Genomic DNA, 21,995 nt, shown 5'->3' with positions numbered 1-21,995 from the left:
AACTTATCCCTAACCCTATCTCTAAACCTAACCCTAACCTTATCCCTAACCCCAAACCTAATTTTATCTACAACCCTAACCCTAACCCTAAACCTCTCCATAATCCTAACACTAACTGTAACCCTAACCCTAACCCAAACCATAACCCTAACTTATTGCTAACCCTATCCCAAAACCTAACACTAACCCTATCCCTAACCCTAACCCTAACCCTAACCCTAACCCTAACCCTTACCTTATCCTTAACCTAACCCTAACGCTATCTCTAACGCTAAGCCTAACCCTAACATGAACTCGATCCTTAATCCTCAACCTAACCCACACCCTATCTCTAACCATAACACTAACCCTAACACTATCCCTAACCCTATCCCTCACCCTATCTCCAACCCCAACCCTAAACCTATCCATAATCCTAACACTAACTCTAACCCTAACCCTAAGCCAAACCCTAACCTTAACTTATTCATAACCCTATCCCTAACCCTAAACCTAACCCTAACCCTATCCCTACACCTAACCCTAAACCTAAAAGAAATAATATCCCTAAACCTAGCGCTGTCTATAACCCTAACCATAACTCTAACCCAAACCACATCCCTAACCCTAATGCTAACCCTAACCATAACCCTAATCCTAACATTACCCTAGCCCTAACTCTAACCTAAACCAAACCCTAAACCTCAACCTATCCCTAAAAGTATCCCTAACCCTAAAGCGAATCTTAACTTTAACCCTAACACTCATTCTAACATTATCCCTAGCCTAATCCTAAACCTAAAACTATTCCTGTACCTAATCTGAATTCTAACCCTAACACTAACACTAATCCTAACACTATTTCTTGGCCTAAACCCAAACCTAATCCTATCCCTAACCATTACCCTAATCCTAACCCTAGCTCTAAACCTATCCCGAAACACAAGCTTATCCCTAAACCTAAACCTAACCCTTACACTGTCCCTAAACATAACTCTAACCTTAAACATAATCACAACTCAAACCCTATCCCCAACACTAAAGCTAACCCTAACCTTAACCCTATACTGTTGGGAGCTATTATTATGGGCACAGCCATTGCTGCATTACGCTGTGGCAGCTTGCCTTGACTTAAGCATTAGAGAAAGAATTCTACCCTGGGAATTTCCCTGCTCTCTGCTTCTGTGGTCTGAGTTGACAGGCTACACTTCCCTGATTAATTGGCAGCCTTAGAAACATAACCAAAGAGTTCTGTTTTAGTTTATGGGCACCGGAGTTTCTCAGCACCATTAGCTTGGTTTCTGTACAGAAATAATGAATTATAGTAGTTGCTAAGAATAATCACAAACAGTGCCCCTTATATCTAAGATATTATAAATATTATGTAGCTGAATCTTGGATACTGTAAACGTTGTGTGAGTTTCGGTTGGTGAAGTAATGTAGTCTTGGTGGTAACATAATGTACCCTTGGTTATTCCTTGGTTACTTTCTGTTTAGTGATGTATCCTTAGTTATTCCTTGCTTACTCCAGATCTGATTCCTACATAAGCTTGCTTTAGTTCACAATAAACATGCACTGGCACATAGACCTCTGCATTCCCTGCGTCTTGATTTCTATCCGTCGGGGTCCCAAAGCCCTTCAGGCTTGGACTGTGGTGACTGCACTGTGAAACTACACCTACTCCTGCCCATAACCCTAACCATAAACCTTAACCCTAACCCTAAATTTCAACCTACACATAGCCCTAACCCTAACCCTATCATTAAACCTAATCCTAACCCTATCCCCAACCCTAACCCTATAACCATTCCTAAACCTAAACATAAACATAACCCTAACTCTTTCCAAAAACCTAATCTTGACCCTTTCCCTAACCCTAAGCATAAGCCTAAACCTATCCCAATGCAAACCCAAATCCTAACCCTAATCCTACCCCATCCCTAACCCTAACCCTAACACAAATCCTCACCCTATTCCTAACCCTAACCCTAACCTTAAACTAAATCAAACTTAACCCTCAACCTATCCCTGTCCCTAAATCTAACCCTAAACCTAACTCTAAACTTAAGCCTAAACCTAAACCTTACCTTATCCTTAAACCTAACCATAACCATAACTCTAAACCTATCCCTAACGTTAACCCTAACCTCAAACATAACCCTATCCCTAACCCTAAACCTAAACCTGTCCTTAACCCTACCACTAACACTATGCCTTACCCTAACCATATCTCTCACCCTTACCCTCAAACTAACCCTATCCCTAATCCTAACCCAAACTGTAACCCAAACCCTAACCTATCCCTAAAACTATCCTTAATCGTATCCATAACTGTAATTCTATCCCTAATCCTAACCATATCAACAACCCTAACACTAAGCCTATCCTGAAACCCAAACCTATCCCTATCCCTAACCCTAAAACTAACTCTAACCCGAACCCTAACAACACTAACACTAACACTAACCAGAATGCTAACCCTTACCTAAACCTTTCCCTAAACCTAACCTTAAAGCTAACCAAAATCATAATCCTATCACTAATCCTAACCCTAACCCAAACTCTAAAGCTAACCCTAACCCACACCCTTAATTTGTCCTTATCCTTAAACCTAACCCTAACCATAATCCTAACCCTACCCTTAACCCTCACCATAATCCTAACTCTAAGATGAACTCAATTGCTAACCCTAAACCTAACCCTAACACTAATCCTAAACCAATCACTAACCCTAACCTTTACCATAACTCTGAGTTACCCTAAGCTTATCGCTAACCAAACCCCTAACCTTAAACCTAACTCTAACCCTATCTTTAACCCTACCCCTAACCCTAACCCTAGACCTAAACTTAACCTAACCAAATCCCTAACCCTCACCCTAACCCTAAGAGGAACATTACCCTAAACTGAACCCCAACCCTAAACTTAACCATAACTGTAACCCTAACCATAATACTGACACTATCCCTAGGCCTAACCCTCAACCTAACCCTTCCCTAACCCTAACACTAACACTAAATCTAATCCTGACCCTACCCCTAATGCTAACCCTCACCCTAGCCCTTACAATATTCCTAAACCTAAGGTTAATATTAACACTAATCCTAACCCTACACCTATCTCTAACCCTATCATTAACCATAACCTCAACCCTAACAGTATCTCTAAACCTAAAATTAACCCTATCCCTAACCCTAAATCTGACCATATCCTAACCTTATCACTAACCGTTAACCCTAACCCTAACCCTATCCCTAATGCTAACTCTAACCCTAAACCAAACCCTTTCCTTTATGGTAACCCTAAACCTTACTTTAATCCTAAACCTAACCCTAAAAATAACACTATTCCTAACGATAACTATAAGCCTATCCTTAACCCTAATTCTAACCCTAATGCTAATCCTAACCTTCCCCCATCTCTAACCCATCCCTAAACATAACCCCAAACCAAACCATATCCCTAACCCTAACGTAACCATAACCTTAACCCTATATTTAAACATAACCCTAACCATATCCCTAATGCTATCTTGAAACCTAAACCAAACCCTTTCTCTTATGGTAACCCTAAGCGTACACTTAACCCTAACCCTAACCTTAACAGTAACCTTATTCCTAAACCTAAATCTAACCCTACCCTTAACCCTAATCCTAACCCTATTCCTAACCCTAACCCTAACCCTATCCACAACCCTAACACTAACCCTTCCCTAACCCAAACCTTAACCATATCCATAACTCTGTCTTTATTCCAAACCCTAATCTACACCAAAATCTAACCTTATCTCCAATGCTCACCTTATCCCTAGCCCTATCTCTACCCCTAAACCTAACTTAACCATATCCCTAAACCTAACCCTAACCCTAACCCTAAAGCTAATCCTAACCATAACTCTAACCATAATCCTAACAATATCCCTAGCCTGAGTCCTAAACCTAACTCTATCCCTAACCATAACACTAATCCTAACTCTAACCCTAACCCTAGCCCTAACACTAGCCCTCACCCTAGACCTTACAATATCCCTAAAACTAAGGCTAATCTTAACCCTAATCCTAACCCTACTCCTATCTCTAACCCTATTGCTCACCAAAACCTCAACCCTAACCGTATCACTAAAACTAACACTAACCCTATCCCAAACCCTAAATCAGACCATATCCCTAACACTATCACTATTAACTCTAACCCTAACCCTATCCCTAACCCTAACCCTAACCCTATCCTTAATGCTATCTCTAATGCTAAACCAAACCCTTTCCCTTATGGTAACCCTAAGCCTACCCTAACCCTTAACCTAACCCTAAACCTAACAGTAACCCTATTCTTAACCCTAACTCTAACCCTATCCTTAACTGTAATCCCAAACATAATACTAAGCTTAGCCCTAATCCTAAGCCTCACCCTATCCCTAACCCTAAACCTAACCTTATCCGTAACCCTATTCCTAACCCTAACCCTATCCGAAACCCTAACACTAACCCTTCCTTAACCAAAACCTTAACCTTAAACCTAACTCTGTCCTTATCCATAAACCTAACCCAAAACTGAACCTTAATCCTATCCCTAATGCACACCCTAACCCTAACCCTATCCCTAGCCCTAAACCTAACTTAGCCATATCCATAACCCTAAGTCTAACCCTAACCCTAATGCTAACACTAACTCTAAGACAAACCCTACCCTAAACCTAACCTTAACTATAACACTAACCATAATCCTAAAACACTCCCTAGTCCTAATACTAAACCTAACTCTATGCCTAACACTAACCCTAATCATAACTTTAACCATAACTCTAACCCTAACCCTAACCCTCACCCTAGCCCTTATGGTATGTGAAAACTAAAGGCTAATCTTAACCTTAATCCTAACCCTACCCTTATCTCTAACCCTATCCCTAACCCTAATCCCAACCCTAACTGTATCCCTAACCCTAACACTAACCCTTTCCTTAATCTTAATCTGACCCTATCCCTAAACCTAACCCTAAATTTAAGAGAAACCCTAATCATATCCCTAAACCTAGCACTATCCGTAACCCTAATGGTAATCATAACACTAATCCTATCCCAAACCATAATGCTAGCCCTAATCCTCACCCTAATCCCATCCTAACCCTAACCTTACATTCTCCCTAACCCTAACCCTAACCCTAGTCCTAACCCTAAACTTAAATCTATACCTAACCCGAAGCCTTAACCCTAACTGTAACCCTATCACCAACCCTAAACCTACACCTAACACCAAGTCTATCCCTAACCCTAAATGTAACCCCAATACTAACCCTAAACTAACCCTGTCCCTAACCCTAACCTTAAACCTAACCCTCACCCCATCCCAATTCCCAAACCCAACCCTAACCCTAACCCTAACCCTAACCTTAACCTTAACCCTCACCACATCCCGATACCAAAACCTAACCCAAAAGCTAATCCAAACCCTATACCTACCCCTAAGATAATACTTACACCAACCCTATCCTTAGCCCTAAACCTACCCTAACCCTAACCCTAACACTAACCCTATCCCTAAACCTAACCCTAACCCTACCCTAACTATAAATCTAACCTTAACCCTAACACTAACCCTACTAATAAACACAAAACAAACCCTATCCCTAAACCTAATCCTAACCCTAACACTAAATCTATCCCTTTGGCTATCCCTAACCCTAAACCTAACCCTATCCTTAACCTTAATCATGTTTCCCTAATCCTAACCCTAACCCTAACCCTAACCCTAACCCTAACTTTAACCCATCCATAAAACTAACCCTATCCCGATCTCTAAACCTAACCCTAATCCTAACACAAACCTTAACCCTAACCTAAAACCTAACCCTTGCCCTAACCCTAGCCCTATCCCAAACACTGACACTAAGCCTAACCCTATTCCTAACCCTAAACCTTACCCTATACCTAACCCCAAGACTAACCCTAACCATATCCTAACCCTATCCCTAACCCTAACTGTAACCCTAACCTGAACAATAACCCTAACCCTAAACCTATCCCTAACCCTAAACTTATTCCTAAGCTGAACCCTAAACCTAACCCATATGCTAATCATATCCCTTATGCTAACACTATCCGTAACTCTAACCCTAACTCTAAACCAAACACTATCCTGAACCCTAATCCTAACCATAACACTATATCTAACCCTAACCCTAACCCTATCCCTTAATCTAACCTTATCCCTAAGTCTAACACAAATTCTAACCCTAAACCTAATCTTAACCCTTCCCTAACTCTAACCCTAATCCTAACCCTTACCCTAATGCTGTCCCTACCCCTATGCATAACCCTATGCCTAACCCCAACCCAAAACCCAACCCTAACCCTATGCCTAACCCTAACCCTATCTCTAGCCCTAATTCTAACCCTAAACCTATCTGTAACCCTAAACCTAAACCTAAAGCTATCTGTAACCCTAAACCTAAACCTAACCATAACCCTAACCCTATCCCTATACCTAAACCTACACTAAACCTAACCCAAACCACAATTGCACCCCTTAACCTAATTCTCTACATAACTCTAACCCTAACTGTAACCCTAGCCCTGACCCCACCCTAACCCTATACTTATCCTTAACCCTGACACTAACCCTAACTCTTTACCTTACACTAAACCTAACGCTAGCTCCCTATTTAACCCTAAACCTAAACGTAACCCAATCCTTAATCCTAACTCAAAACTTAACCTTTACACAAACCCAAGCTCTACTCCTAACCCCAATTCTAACCCTAAATCCAACCCTGTCCCTAACCCCAACCTTAACCCTAATACGAACTCTAACTCTAACCCGATTGCCAATCCTAATTTGAACACATTCCCTAACTCTAAATGTAATCCTAACCCTATCCGTACGCCCTAACGCTGTCCCTACCATTATCCCAAAACCTATCCCTAACCCTAATCCTAAACATAAACTATCCCTATCCTTAACCCTAAACCTAACCCTATTTCTAAACCTAACCTTTACCGTAAACGTATCTGTAATCCTAAAACTAACTCTAAACCTAACCCAAACTTTAACTCTAAACTATTCCTAACCCTACACCTAACCTATTCCTAACACTATAACTAACCCTAACCCTATCCCTAAACCTAACCCTAAACCTAAGAGAAACCCAAATCATATGCCTAAACCTAGCATTATCTGTAATTCTAACCCTAACCGTAAATCTAACCCACAACCTATCCCTAACCCTAACACTAACCCTAACCCTAACTCTATCCATAACCCTAACTCTAACCACAAACCTAACCCTATGTCCAATCTTAACCCAAACCCAAAACCTGTAAAAATCTTAACACTAATTCTAACCCTAACCCTAACCCAAACCCTAACCCTAACACTGTCCCTAACAATTACCCTAACCCTATACCTAACCCTAACCCTAAAGCTATCCCTAACCCTAACCCTAGCTCTAACCCTAAACCTAAACCTATCCATAATCGTAACACTAACTCTAACACTAACCCTAACCCAAACTCTAACCCTAAACTATTCCAAACCCTAATCCTAACCTATTTCTAACCTTATCCCTAAACCTAAACATAAACCTGAGAAACCCTAATTGTGTCCATAAACCTAGAGTTATCTGTAATCTAACCCTAACCCTAACTCTAACCCACACCCTCTCCCTAACCATAAGGCTAACCCTAGCCCTAACCCTAACACTAACACTAACAGTAACCCTGTCCCTAAACTTAACCCTACACCTAAAAGAAACACTAATCATATCCCTAAACCTAGTTCTGTCCATAACACAAACACTAAACATAACTCTAACCCAAATCGTACACCTAACCCTAACTGTAAACTTAACTCTATACCTACCCCTAACCATAACCTTAATCCTAAACCTGTCCGTAACCCTAACCCTAACCCTAATCTTAAACCTAACCCAAACCATATTCCTAACTCTATCACTAACTCTAACTATAAACCTTACCTTAACCATATGCCCAACCCTAACTCTAACCATAATCTTACCCCATCCCTAAACCTAACCCTGACCCTAACCTGATCCCTAAACGTAACCCTAACACTAACACTAACCTACAAATTACACCTTACTCTAACCCTAGACCTAACCATATCCCTAAACCTAACTCTAACCCCACCACTAACCCTATCCCTATCCCTATCCCTAACCCTAACACTAACCCTATCCCTATCCTTAACCCTAATCCTAACCCTTTCCCTAATGCTAACCCTGATCCTAACCCAAACAATAACCCTAACACTGTCCCTACCACTACCCATAACCCTATACCTAACCCCAACACAAAACCCAACCCTAACCCTCTGCCTAACCCTCCTCTAACACAATTCCTAACACTAACCCTAACTCTAACCCTAACCCTATGTCTAACCCTAACTCAAACCCTATCTCTAACCCTAACCCTAACCCTAAAACTGTCCATAACCCTAACTCTAACCCTAACCATTACCCTAACCCTATCCTTAAACTTCCCCTAAACCTAACCCAAACCCTAATCATATCCCTTAACCTAATGCTCTACACAACTCTAACCATAACTCTAACCCTAACCCTTTACCTAATCCTAACTGTATTAGTCACCATTCTGTTGCTGTGATAGAAACACTGATCAAAGCAATGTATAGAAGGAAGAGTTTATTTGAGCTTACTGTTCCAGGGGAATCACAGTCCGTAATGCAGGGAGCCATGGTGGCTAGAAGTGGATGGATCAGGAGCAGCAGAATCAGAAATTAAGCTCTCACATCATCATGCAGGCACAGGAAGCAAAGAGAGCAGCTGCAGATCTTGAAAGGCTTAAGAACTCTCTAAGCGCACCCCCCAGTGACGTGCTTCCTCCAGGATAGCCACACCTTCTAAAAACCTCCCAAAACAGCGCCGTCATCTGGGGACAAAATGTCCAAATACTTAGAGCCTATGGGGAACATTTTCATTCAAACCACCATATTCCATCCCTGGCCCCCACAGGCTCATGACCATACAAAATGCAAAATGCATCTAGTACAACTTTAAAAGTCCCCATAGTCATTATCAGTCTCAGTATTGTTTAAAAATCCACAGTCCAAAGTCTCTTCTGAGACTCAGGTAAATATCTTGACTGTAAGCCTGTATAAAATCAAAAGAAAATTACATAGTCCCAACATCCAGTGGAACCAAATACACATTACCCTTCCAAACGGGAGGAATGGAGGAATAGTAAGGAAATACCAGGCCAAAACAAGACCTAAAACCAGCAGGGCAAACACTAAATCCAGTAGCTCCATGTCCAACTTCTGGGACTTTACTTCCAAAGGGCTTAGATGGCTCAGCATCTCTAGCTTTGCTGTGTGCAACACACATCTCTCTCTTGTGCTGGTACCACTCCCTGTGTGCAGGTCTTCTTGGCAGATGCCTCACAGCTCCAGCATCACGAACTTCTTGGGGTCTCCATTGCCAACCAGTCTTCACCGCCAAAGCTTCATGCAATGGCCTATCAGGGCCTTCTGTAGGTAGGGGAACCCCTGCTTCATGCTGCCTGGCCTCAAAGGCTCTCTGAAACCTCAGAGGAAGAATTGATGACTGTGACGGACCAGCCAAGACCGGAGCACTCAATCTGACGGGAACAGGGGATCAGAGAGTGGGCAAGGATTCGGCGAGTGACAAACAGACACAACACAAGAGATAGTTGATGATCTGAATGTAATTTTCTAAATTGGAGCATCAGATTTTATACAAGTTACAGAATAAGATTATGCAAGCATCAGGTTGAATTCATGGTTAATCATTTTCTTAGAAATACAATTCAAAATCAAAGCAATATAGTACAGTGTACAGTGTTCTTATCTAATTAATCAGAGGCTATACTGCTTGTCCCTTTTCCCTCAGTGGTTTGGCAACACCAGCTACTTATGAACTTCATGGTTAGTAGTTTTATGGTTCCGTTTTCTCGATACTATCTTAATTTTGAGGTTTCAGTGGCCGAGGCCAATTACTAGGTCAGTGAAGTCATCTTCCTTATAATATTCTTCCTTTCCATGTTTTTTATACTGCCTGTAATTATTTAAGTATACTTTGCTATGCTGACTTGTAGTAAAGGCACCAAGGTGGTCTGGATCTAGATAACCTATCCATAAACTATAGTGAATACCATGAAACTTTCCTTCCTTGAATATTTACCCATCTATTATTTCCTTCATAAACTCCTGTATGAGGAAGTGGTTCATCAATGGGCTTGGGGATTCTAAATATGCTCTCCTTTCCCTTAAGGGGATGCCATAGCCTACCTCTCCCTAACTCATAGGCAATTCCAAAGTCTGTCTTAACTGTAGGCAGCAATCTTCTTTCAGTATCCCTTTGATCTCCTTGAGTCAACTCTAGGGACTGAAGCAGGGGGATTATATACTAATAATTCTTCTTGCTGTAACTTATCTAGAATTTTCCAAGGTTGCCTATTCTTAGCTACTTTACTTATTGCTTGAAACAAGAGAGGAGCATTTGGAGGAAGTCTAATATCAGGCGACTGAGTTCCCAAGAAATCATCCATATCTAGTCTCTCTTTAGGTGGGCCTAATGACCTGAGTAGGTATAAAGCAGTTTCTCTACGAGGAAAGAACAGGAATAAAGACAGCAATAAAGACAGGAACTAAAGCAGAACAGCCAAGGACACAGCATGCTTTTTTAACACAGCCATTCTCCAAAAAGCATTCTTCCTTTGAAGTTTACTCAGCCTCAACCCACGGAGAGTACCTCAAGCGGGTTCCACTGGAGGTGGCATAACAGATGACCCCTTCACTCTTCAATCTTTCATGCCTCTAAAGCCAGCACTGGGTGACTGATACTGCCAAGTTTGACTGCAAGTTTGGGGTGGACTCCAGCCTGCTTTATCCATTTTGGAAGCTTTTCTCTTCCATGCTCCTGCAGCATTTTCCTTTCACAAGTTCGAGGCTTAACTTGATGTGGTCTTACCCAGGAGGCACTCTCTCCACTGTTTAAGACCCAATCTCTAGGCCCCTCCTTAATCACTTTAATATCATCAAAGTGTTTCTCCCGCACATGCCAAGGCTCCAACATTTATCTGCCTAGTCTCTTTTTCAATCCAAACTGTATTTCTTTCTGCCCTGTTTACTGTTTTGCACTGTAGATCTGCATAATATTCACCATTAATATCCATGCCACCATTCCTACATTAGGCTGTCTTGAAATTTCTTACACCAGGGAAATTAGTCCATTGCTTTTCAACTTAGCCTCAGGCAAGCTTTTAGGTCGAGGGCAGACTCCAGCCAGCCTCATTGCCAAAATATCCCAATTGCTGCTTAAGTCCTTATTTCCCTCTGGAACTACATTGTTCTTAGTACTACTTTCTTCCAGGCATTTACTAGAATGGCCTGTTAAGCTCTGCTTATAGCAACCATCCATTTTTCTAGCCCAAACTTCCAAAGTCTCCCACATTCTTCCAAAACCCCACATGGTCAGGTCCTTCACAGTCAACAGCCCACTCTCAATACAATTACTGTATTAGTCACGTTTCTGTTGCTGTGATAGAAACACTGACCAAAGCAATTTATAAAAGGTAGAGGTTATTTGAGCTTATGGTTCCAGGGGAATTACAGTCCGTTATGGCAGGGAGCCATGGTGGCTGGAGGTGGCTGGATCAGGAGCAGCAGAAGCAGAAGCTAAGCTCTCACATCACGGAGGCACAGGAAGCAAGAGAGCAGCTGGAGACCTTGAAAGCCTTAAGAACTCTCTAAAGCCACTCCCCAGTGACGTGCTTCCTCCAGGAAAGGCAAACCTTCCAAAACCTCCCAAAACAGTGCCATCATCTGGGGACAAAATGTCCAAATACTTGGCGCTTATGGGGGACATTTTTACACAAACCACCACACTAACCCTAACACTAACCCTAGCCCTCTAAATTATACTAAACCTAACTCTAACTCGATCCCTAACACTAACGCTAACCCAATCCCTAATCCTAACTCAAAACTTAACCTTCACCCTAATCCTAGGCCTATCCCTAATTTTAATCCTCACCCTAAACCTTACACTGTCCCTTTATCATAGCCCTAAACCTAACGTTATTCCTAACCCTAAATTTTACCCTATCCCTAACCCCCACCTAACCCTAACCCAAATGCTATCACTAACCCTAACCTAATTCCAAATAGAAAAGTATAACTAATCCAAACACTAATCACATCCCTAATTCAAACTGTAACAATAATTCTAAGCCTAAACCAAACCCTAATCATAAATCTAATCCTAACCCTATCCCTAACCCTTACCTAAACACATCCCAAAACATGACCCTAAACGTAACCCTAACCCTAACCCTAACTCTGTCCATTACACTAAACCTAACCCTAACCTGATCCCAAACCTTCAGCCTAACCCTAACATTAACCAGAAACCTAAACCTAAACCTAACCAAAACCTAACCATTACCCTAAACTAACCTTATCCCTAACCCCAACCTTAAAACTAATCCTGTCCCTAACCCTAAACCTAGCCCTAATTCTATTCCTAAAACTAATTCTAACCCTAACCCTAAACCTAAACCTAATCCTATTCATTACCCTAACTCTTTCCCTAACCCTAAACTTAACCTTAACTACAACCTCAACCCTATCCCTAACCCCAACCCCAAACCTAAAATTAAGCCCAACAGTAAAACTACCCCAAATGCTAATCATAACCATAAAGCTAACCCTATCCATAACACTAGCCCTAACCTTAACCCTATCCCTAGCCATAAACCTACACCTAACCCTACCATATCCATAAACCTAACCCTAACCCTAACCCTATCCCTGACCCTTGCCCTAATCCTAAACCTAACACAAAACCTAATCATATCCCTAACCCTAACACTGTCGGTAACCCTTAACTTTACCTAACCCTTACCTAACCTTAACCCAACTCCTATCCACAACCTTAACCATAAACATAGTCCTAAACCTATCCCTACCCATACCCAGAACCCAATCCTGAAACTAACCCTAACCCTAACCTAATACTAACCCTATCCTTAAATTTACCCTAAACCTATCCCCAAACCTAACCCAAAATATATCCCAAGCCCTGATCATATCCCTACACCTTACCCTATCCATAACCATAACCCTAACCCTAACTAAAACCTATTCCTTACAATAACCCTAGCCCTAAATCTGACCCTATATCTAACACTAACCCTAACAATAACCCTATTCCTAACCATAACCTTAATCCTAATACCAACACTACCCCTAACCCTACTCTTAACCCTAACACTAAACCTAACACTAAGCCTAACCCTATTGCTGAACCTAAACCTAACTTATCCCAATCCCTAAATCTCACCCTTAAACCTAAATCTAAGCCTATCACTAACCATAACCCTCACCCTAATATTAACCCTACCCCTAACTCTAAGCTTAACCCTAAACCTAACCTTAACCTAATGCTATCCCTACCCCAACCCTAACCCTATCCTAAACTTAACCCTAACCCTAAACTTAACCCTATCCCAAACAATAACACTTAACCTTAACCCTTACCCTATTCCTATCCCTTAACTAACCCTAACCCTAACCCTAATGCTCACCCTATCCCTAAACCTAACCCTAACCCTGTTCCCAATCCTAAACCTAACTCTGTCCCTAACCCTAACCCTAACCGTAACATTAACCCTAAAACTATCCCTTACCCTTACTATAAACCTATGACTAAACCTAACCCAAATGCTAATCATTTCCATAACTTTATTCATAACCCTAGCCCTAACCCTAAACCTATCTCTAAACCTAAATCTAACCCTAACCTTAACCCTAATCCTATCCCTAACCCTAAACCTAAACCTACCCCTAATCCTAAACCTAAACCTGAACCTAACCCTATTCCACATCCTAACCCTGAACCCTAAACCTAACCTTATCCCTAACCCTTACGCTATCCCTAACCCAAAACATAACCCTAACCCTAGCCTTGACACTAACCCTAACCTGATCTCTAGCCCTATCCCTATCCCTACACCTAAACTTAACCTTAACCCTATCCCTAAACCTAATGCTAACCTTATCCCTAACATTAGCATGAACCCTAACCCAAACCCTAACCTAATCTTAACTCTATCCCTAACCATCAACCTAACCCTATTCTTAAACCTAAACCTAAACCTAATCCAAATTTTAATCGTATCCCTATCCCCAAGGCTATTACCTTTACCCTAACCCTAACCCAAACCCTATTCTTAACCCTAACATAACCCTAACTTAAATCTGACCCTAACCCTCACCCTAACCCTAATGCCAACCCTATCCCTAACCCTAACCCTAATCCTATCCCTATTGCCAACCCAAAACCTAACCCTATTCCTAACCCTAATCATAACTCTAAACCTATCCGCAACCATAACCCTAACCCTAAGACTAACACTAACATAAACCATAACCCCAAACATAACCTTAACCTATTCTTAACCCTATCCCTAACCTGATCCCTCAACCTAACCCTCAACCTAACTGAAACCCTAATCCTATCCCTAAACCTAATGCTATACATAACTCTAACCCTAACCCTAAACCTAACCCTAAACCTAAACCTAACCCAAACCCTATTCCTGGATTTTCTTAAACAACCTGAGTGACATTCATGTCCACAGCCCTTTTACTTACATGCTGTGGTCACTGGCTGTGGCTGCTCTCCTCCGGCTATGGCCACTTTCCTGCTCTCTTAGTTCCTCAAATCAGTCATCCGGTCAGGACCCCAGGGCTGGTGAGGAGACTGTGTCAGTGGATCCGCATTCAGACACAGGAGACAAAGTTCAGTGACACAGATCTGCTTTATTGCAGGAAGGCACAAACTTATATAGGGATAGTTGTCCAATCACAGCACAGCAAGTAGGATACCTTGATTCTAAGGGTGGTGATTAGGGAGTGGCGAGTTCTAGGCATCAGTCTCATGATCTGCCAATGGGAGCAAAATGTCACAAGGCATTCCTTGTGGCTCCAACAGTCAGGCCGTTGCCTCAGGCCTGCTGTATGGCTGTCAATAAGACTTTCACCCTAGGCTCAAGCCTGTCTCCCACATCTCCCCCTTTTTTATTTTTAAAGGTGAGGTATAGTTTAGAATACATAGCATATTGATATCAGTCCAGATACATCAAGGCAAAGTACAATGGCTCAGGGGGTCATTGTATCAAGAGCCCCCTCCCTCAAGATGGCAAGCCTTATTAAGAGCAGGTTGTAGCAACTCCATGCCAACCTGAGGGAGTCAAGATTCTTTGCCTTGGCATTGCTGTCCCCACCTCAAGGGTCACCCAGCATTATGGACTGTTCCTGTCTTAGGTTGTCCCATCTTTCGGGATCTTATCCATCATTGAATACCAGCCCTCAAAGGGTGAGTCCCTTGGTATGGTCCAGCAGAATGAGAGGCAGTTTATCAAGCTTTGGCCCATGCGAAGGCCTCTTAAGGGGCTAAGAATTCAATAAAAGCCGATGGAGCAGTGTCATCCCATCTGGGGTAACGATGGGGATTAGGGAGTGGCAAGTTCTAGGCATCAGTCTCACAGTCTGCCAACAGGAGTATATATCACAAGGCATTTCCTGTGTCTCTGGCAGTCTGGCCATTGTCTCAGGTCCATTGCATGGTTGTTCTGTAAGATTTTACACCTCTAGATTGAAGACAGCTTAGCTAATGTCTCTGTTTGCAGAGAGAGATGTTTGAGGTCTCCCCAGGTTGGTGGCTTTTGTGGTATGCAAGATTGGTCTCTTGGTGGTTGAGAGGTGTGCTGCTTCCTCCAGGGTCAGGGCTACCATTTTCGGGGTCAGTGGTTGTGGAGGGAGGTTTTCCATCGCAGGAAATTCTGATGTTCCAGGCTTGGATCCAGATGAGGCCTGGAAGATTATCTGGAAAGACACAAGCATAGCCTCACTCTTGTGTTAATAATAGGTGTGGTCATTTCCATTCACTTATGAGAGGGTCCCTCACCATGGGGGCAGGAATGGGCTGAGTGAACGCCCCCCAATGCTTCATTGCTGGTGGGAGGCCATTGGAGTCAAATTTTAGAAAGTTTAATACAAATAGAGCTCGTTGTATAACAAAATTGGGGTCCTTATAACAGGGCCCTTTCTCATTGTCTTTCCCTATTTTCTGTATTTCTTTAATGAGGGTTTGGTGGGAATGTTCAACAATCCCTTGACTCTGAGGATTGTAAGAGATACCAGTTATATGCCTAATATTCCAGTCAGAGCAAAAATGGCTGAAGGTAGCAGAAACATAACAAGGACCATTATCTGTTTTTATGTGTCTAATGGGTAATCTTATCTGGCAAGGTAAGAGCAGGAGCTATGGGGCGGATGACATCTTGGATAGAGTGGCCAAAAAAGGGTATATGGGGCATGTAACTGTATTTTATCTGCTGCAATAGTAAGACCTAATGCCTGGAGGTTTGTTTTGAGTTTTTGAAAAGCTCCTTGTAAGATCTTAGGATCCTTATGGGCGATAAGAATGTCATCCATATAATGTAAAATGTAAACCTCAGTCAGGAAAGGTCTGCAGGCATGGGCCACATATTATTGGCAGATAGTAGGACTGTTTTTCATGCTCTGAGGCAAAACCTTCCATTGATAGTGTTGAACTGGAAGGTTATGGTTAGTGGCAAGTATAGAGAAGGCAAAATAGGGCTTATCATCATCATGAAGAGGAATAGAAAAGAAACAGTCCTTAATATCCATAATAATAATTGCACACTCTTTGGAATTAGCAGAGGCATCCCCATTTGAAGGGTCCCTAAAGGCTTCATATGCTCATTAATAGGCCTTAAGTCATGTAAAAGTCTCCACTTTCCTCATCTCTTTTGTTTAACAAGATGGGAGAATTATGAGGACTAAGTGAGGGCTCAATACGACCCAAGGATAACTGTTCCTGGACCAAGGAGATCAAATGAGCTAATTGTGAAAGAAGAGGCCACTGCTCCACCCATATGGAAGTTTTAGTGTACCACATTAGTTTGATGGGGGGGGCGGCTTGAGCAGCGGAGCAGTGGCCATTAGAATTGGGGGTGAGGGTGGGTGGCATTAACTAACCGTTGGTCTACAATGTGGTCGTCATAAAAGGCTTTGTCATTGGTAGTTAGAACAATCTCCATATTGCAGAGAATATCTCTCCCCCACAGGTTATGGGGAAGCCCTGCAACAAGGAGTGGTTTAATAGCTCCTGTAGTGCCGTCCGGGTCAGTCCAGACCATGGGATGTTGGACCTGTAAAGTATTTTGTAAGCCCCCAACACCTTGTATAGGGGGTCCAGGCTTGTGGTGCCAATGAGACAAGGCTTCTTCCTGTCTGATTTCAGTAATATCAGCCCCTGTATCAATTAGACCTTTAAACTTATGGCCATCTAGGGAAAGTTGCTTCTTAGGCTTGTGCAAATCAATAGGTATCATCCATTGGACGTGGGGCGTGTACTCCCTTACTTCCTCTCTTTGAGGTGGGGCTGAGAGGCAACCCATTGCCTGTTTAAAGGCACCTTTTGTATGGGTTTACCATCTGCATCCACCTTAGACCTACATTCTCTTGCCCAATGAAAGCCTTTGAGGCTACTCGGGCATTTTAAAGGGGGAACCTGGCTCCTTTTGGCCTCTTTCATTATCTTATTAGGACAGGTACATGACCAATGGCCCTGTCTCCTGCAGGCCCATCATTTGCCTTTTTCCATCTCTGCCTGAGGCTGATGAGCAGCCAGTGCCTCATCAAGGGCTGTGGCATGGGCCCAAGTGGTCCCTACATCTCAGCAGGCCAGAATCCATTCAGAGACATCCTTGTGTCTAACGGGTCCTATGGCAAGGCAACACTCTGTAGAGCAGCCTCCATATACAAGATCCTTGAGCAAGGCATCGGCAGCTCCCTGATGACTGATCTTTCTATTTATACTTTGTTGGCATCTCTCAACGAAATCAGAGAAAGACTCGCCTGGTTTTTGTATTAATTTGGTTAATTTGGTATTATCGCGAGTCAGCATACTTTGAAAAGCACGAAGCGCTCAAAGCTGTACTTGTTCAAAGTAGTGGGGAGGTCCCTGTGCCTGAGCTTGGGAGGATCTCAAAATTGCCGCGTCTGACTAGAGCATCAATTCCAATATTTTGGACGCTGGCATTTCTATCGCGCTCTTCCTGTTGTTCACATTCACCTTCGTAAGCAGCTTTCAATAAAAGAAAATCACCTCCCTGTAAGCAGGCATGGGGATATTCTGCAAATCATAGAGGGTATTGGCCGAATGACTGATTGTATCTAATAACTGACCAAACCAGGGGGGAGTGAATGCCATCCTCAACTGCTGCCTTACGCAGCTTCCTTAAGGTATCATGAGAATATGGATTCCAGACATTAGGGTTCTGTAGTCCCTGATTGATGGTAACTGGGAAAAGCTGGGGAAAATCTCCCATTGTATCATAGAAGAGGGGTCTAGGCGGGAGGGGCTTCCAGTCCTCCTCCGGAAGGGAGGGGTAGATGGACTGGAGGGGAACTTCCTTAAAGCTAGTGCAAGATGGTGGAAAGTAGCCATCACCCTGTAATGGTGGAACAGAGGCTGCCCTAACTTCCTCTCATCAAAGCTAATACAAGATGGCAGAGGGTAGCCACCACCCTGTAATATGAGAGCAGAGGCTGCCCTAACTTCCTGTTTTCCATCAAAGCTAATACAAGATGGTGGAGTGTAGCCACCACCCTGTAATGACAGAGCAGAGGCTGCCCTAACTTCCTGTTTTTCATCAGGGGAGCTCTCAAACCCCAATTCCTCATTTTTCATAGCATCATTAACAGTCATAGTTTTATCAGAACAAGAATCTGTTAGTTTTGTTTTAACTGGAAATGCCTAGGACGGGCCATCCCTAGCATCCTGTTGTTGTATTTGCTCATCTATCTCCTTAAATAGGGGGATTGTCCTGTTCAGGGGCTTTGGGGGAAACCCCCTGAAGGGAGGCCAGAATGGCTGCCACAATGGGGTAGAACAGCCCAGACTGTGGGTGTCCCTCCCTGACTTCTCTACGCCGGGCCAAGAATAAAATGCAAGCCCATTGTTCAGGATCCCAGCAACAAGAATCTGTAAACCAGGGGGCAACAGCTAGTACTTCATCTAAAACCTTAGTTACATCCTTTTCTGTTACCCTAATTTGCCTACTCCTGAGGAGAGAAACAAGTGCAGCAGCACAGGAGCTGGCAGCAGCTGGATGACTATTCCTCATACCGGAGGTCACTCCCCCTGCAAGACGTACCCAAAGGGCCTCAGGAATCGTTCAGGAAGACAATCAGTGGAGACAGGAACGACATGCCAACCGAAGACTGCGAGCCAGAAGAAGAAGCACAGGAGAACGAAAGTGGCGAGCACCCATGGAAAAATCACTGGCAAAGGGGGCCTTGGGAGCCCCAAGTGTTACAGCTCAGTGTGTTACAGCTCCGTGGGGCAGGAGGCTTTGTGCCCCACGCTGGGCACCAGCTGTGGTCACTGACTGTGGCTGCTCTCCTCTGGCTATGGCCGCTTTCCTGCTCTCTTAGTTCCTCCAATCAGTGGTCTGGTCTGGACCCCAGGGCTGATGAGGAGACTGTGTCAGTGGAGCCGCATTCAGACAGAGGAGACCAGGTTCAGTGACACAGGTCTGCTTTATTGCAGGAAGGCACAAGCTTATACAGGGATAGTGGTCCAATCACAGCACAGCAAGTAGGATACCTTATTAGCATAACAGGTTTAGCATCCTATAACAGTACAGCAAGTATGATACCTTGATTCTAAGGGTGGCAATTAGGGAGTGCCGAGCTCTAGCCATCAGTCTTATGATCTGCCAATGGGAGCAAAATGTCACAAGCCATTCCTTGTGGCTCCAGCAGTCAGGCCATTGCCTCAGGCCTGCTGTATGGCTGTGAATAAGACTTTCACCCTAGGCTCAAGCCTGTTTCCCACAACAGGCTGTAAGGGTTATTGTTATACAGGATCCGTTTCTCCTATTTCATTCTTGCTATCCTAAATAAATTGAGTGAACATCTGTTTGCTAATGGAAAGTAAGTACTTGGATGCACAGGCAACACGTGTTTTCCCTGAACAACCTGAGTGACATTCATGTCACAGCCCTTTTACATACAACTCAAAAGGAGCATTGCTATATTCAAAATATTACTGTTCTCTCAGTTTTGCTATAGTAAATACATTGCAATAATGAAAGTGTTAAGGGAAAGCAAGCATTTAGATACACATGTGACTCATATTTTTCTTTAACAACCTGAGTTACATTGATGTTAAAGCCCTTTTACGTACAAGTCATAAGGAACACTGTTCAGTTGGACATGTTACTGCTGTTTCATTTTTGCTATACTGAATACATTGGGAGAAATGGAGTGTTTACGAAGGGAAAGTAAGCACTGAGAAACACAGGTAACACGTATTTTTCTTAAACATCTTGACTGACACCCATATCACAGCCATTTTACCTACAAGTTAAAAGGACCAGTGCTATACAGCAACAGTTACTGCTATTTCGTTTTCGCACTTGTAAATACATAGCGAGAAGTATAGTTACATTAATGTCACAGCCCTTCTACGTACAAGTTACAAGGAACATAGTTATGTAGGAAACGTTCCTGCTGTTTCTTTTTCGCTATACTAAATATATTGCGAGAACTACAGTGTTTGCTAATGAAAAGCAAGCACTCGGATGCACAAGTGACACATGTTTTTCTTGAACAACCTGACTGACATTCATGTCACAGCCCTTTTACATACAACTCTTAAGGAACATTGTTGTATTTGAAATGCTACTGCTCTTTCAGTTTTGCTATAGTAAATACACTGTGATAACTACAGTGTTTGCTAAGGAAAAGCAAGCACTTAGTCAAAAAGGCAACACTTATTTTTCTTACTGCTGTTTCGTTTTTGCTATGGTAAATATATTGCGAAAACTAAATAGGAACCATTTATGCTGTTTCATTTTTGCTGTGCTAAATACATTGCAAGAACTACAGTGTTTGGTAAGGGAAAGCAACTAGAAGCACAGGAGATGCATGTTTTTCTTGAACAACCTGAGTGACATTCATGTCACAGCCCTTTTTCGTGCAAGTCCTAAGGAACATTTTTCAATAGGAAACGTTACTGCTGTTTTGTTTTCACGATACTAAATACATTGAGAAAACTACATTGTTTGCTAAGGGAAAGAAAGTCACACATGTGACACGTATTTTTCTTACACAACCTGCGTGACATTAATGTCACAGCCCTTTTACGTACAAGTCATAGGGAACACTTAATTGGAAATGTTACTGCTGTTTTGATTTCCCTATACTACATACATTGCTATAACTACAGTGTTTGCTAAGGGGATTCAAGGAATTAGATGCACTGGCAACATGTGCTTTTCTTAAACAACCTGAGTGACATTGATGTCACAGCCCTTTTACATACAAGTCATAAGGAACTTTGTGAATCAGAAATGTTACTGCTGCTTCTTTTTCATTATAATAAATATATTGCTAGAACTTCAGTGTTTGCTAAGGGAAAGCAAGCAATTATATGCACATGCGACAAGTGTATTCTTACACAACCTGAGTAACATTGATGTCACAGCCCTTTTACATAGAAGTCATAAGGAACATTGTTAATTGGAAATGTTACTGCTCTTTCAATTTTCCTATACTAAATACATTGCTAGAACTACAGTTTTTGCTAAGGGAAAGCAAGCAACTAGACACACAGGCGACACGAGTTATTTTCACACAACCTGAGTGACATTGATGTCACAGCCCTTTTACATACAAGTCATAAGAAACATTGTTATATAGGAACAGTTTCTTTTGTTTCATTTTCTCTATACAAAATACATTGCGAGAAATACAGTGTTTGTTTAGGACAACAAACACTTAGATGCATGGGTGACATGTATATTTCTTACAGATCCCGAGTGACATTTATGTCACAGCCCTTTTACTTACAAGTTATAAGGAACATTGTTATACAGGAACTGTTTCTGCTCTTTCGTTTTGGCTATACCTAATATATTGT

The sequence above is a fragment of the Nannospalax galili genome, unplaced genomic scaffold (genome assembly GCF_000622305.1).
Source record: "Nannospalax galili isolate Female #2095 unplaced genomic scaffold, S.galili_v1.0 scaffold1774, whole genome shotgun sequence".
Taxonomy (NCBI): Eukaryota; Metazoa; Chordata; class Mammalia; order Rodentia; family Spalacidae; genus Nannospalax; species Nannospalax galili.
This window is presented reverse-complemented; position numbering follows the sequence as displayed.